The sequence below is a fragment of the Erinaceus europaeus genome, chromosome 9, assembly GCF_950295315.1.
Source record: "Erinaceus europaeus chromosome 9, mEriEur2.1, whole genome shotgun sequence".
Classification (NCBI taxonomy): Eukaryota; Metazoa; Chordata; class Mammalia; order Eulipotyphla; family Erinaceidae; genus Erinaceus; species Erinaceus europaeus.
Window position 1 is genome coordinate 93344277 of NC_080170.1, and position 1781 is coordinate 93346057.

At 43.7% G+C, this 1781-nt stretch overlaps 1 pseudogene; it reads right to left on the bottom strand.

Moving 5' to 3' along the window:
* Window positions 1-233: 233 nt before the first annotated feature.
* Window positions 234-868, bottom strand: LOC103127827 (small ribosomal subunit protein eS24-like; annotated as a pseudogene).
* Between the last annotated feature and the right edge of the window lie 913 nt (window positions 869-1781).

A 1781-nucleotide genomic window follows, 5' to 3' on the forward strand; every position in this document is an offset into this window, starting at 1 on the left:
GCTTGAGAGTCCAATGCTTTATCCACTGCGCCACCTCCTGGACCATAATTCGTTAGGTAATTAAACAGGACATTTTATCAGGACTGTTATACTTTGAACCACTAATTTGACTTCAAAATTGCAATATTGGATTCTCTAACAAATGTACTGTATTACATTTAACATATAAGCACAAATTGTGTTACATATTTAAAATTTTTTTTTATTCATTTACTCCATTGAGAGGGGAGAGAGAGAGACTTGAGAGAGACTGAGATCAGAGCACCACTCAGCTCTGGTTTATGGTGGTGCTACAGATTAAATTTTGGACCTAGGTGACTCAGGGTCTTTTGCATAACCACTGTTATCTCCCAAGCCTTCCATGAGGAATTCTTTTAAGATTTCTTTTTTCAATTTATTAAAATTTATTAATCTTGATGAGAAAATCTGGACAAGAAACACAGAAAGTCACTGTAGAGTCTTTACTCCTTCTGATGTCCAGTTTCCAGCTCATTTTTTGCCAGCACCAACATTAGCCTTTGCAGACCCCCTGACTTTCTTCATTCTGTTCTTTCATTCCTTCCGTTGTTTTCTTGAGGTCTTTTTCTTCTCATATAGGCCATGACTTGCAAGTCTATGTTTGGGTTCATTTTTCTTTGCATAATCCAAGGAATCATAATCATTCCAAAGCCAGTTGTCTTGCCACCACCAAAATGAGTCCTGAATCCAAACATAAAGATGATTTATGGGGTAGCTTGTACATTTTAGCTAGTTTTTCCTGGATTTCTGTTTTAGGTGCAGTTGCCTTTCCGGGGTGAGTAACGTCATTGATGACCATTTGCTTCCACTGAAGTAGTCCATTGGTCATGATCTTCCTGGTGCGAATAGTGACTGTCGACTGTGTCATTCCAAAGGCGGCTCTGGGGGCCCTCGGCAACCACCCTCCATCAAAACATGGCCAAGAAAGGGCATAGAGGGTAAGCATAGGCGGTAGCGCAGCAGGTTAAGCGCACATGGTGCAAAGCGCAAGGACTGGCATAAGGATTCCGGTTGGAGTCCCGGCTCCCCACCTGCAGGGGAATCGCTCCACAAGCGGTGAAGCAGGTCTGCAGGTGTCTTTCTCTCCCCCACTGTGTTTTCCCCTTCTCTCTCCATTTCTCTCTGTCCTATCCAACAACAACGACATCAATAGAACAACAAGGGCAACAAAAGGGAATAAGTAAATAAATATTTTTTTAAAAAAAAGGGCAAAGGAAGTACACTAGAGTTTGCAGTGAGTACCCCCCAACACTTCATCTCCACTATTCCAACCTTTGGGTCCATGATTATTCAACAATTTGTTTGGCTTTGTGTGTTAACTCTCTTTTCAGCCACCAGGTTCCAGATGCCATCAGGATGCCGGCCAGGCTTCCCTGGACTGAAGACCCCACCAATGTGTCCTGGAGCTCTGCTTCCCACAGAGACCCACCCTACTAGGGAAAGAGAGAGGCAGACTGGGAGTATGGACCGACCTATCAACGTCCATATTCAGCCAGCGGGGAAGCAATTACAGAAGCCAGACCTTCCACCCTCTGCAACCCACAAGGACCCTGGGTCCATACTCCCAGAGGGATAGAGAATGGGAAAGCTATTGGTGAGGGGATGGGATACGGAGATTGGGTGGCTGGAATTGTGTGGAGTTGTACCCCTCCTATCCTACGGTTTTGTTAATGTCTCCTTTCATAAATAAATAAATAAACAAACCAGAGCTGATTATTGCTCTGATAGAAAAGAAAAGAAAAGGAGAGAAGAGAAGAGGAGAG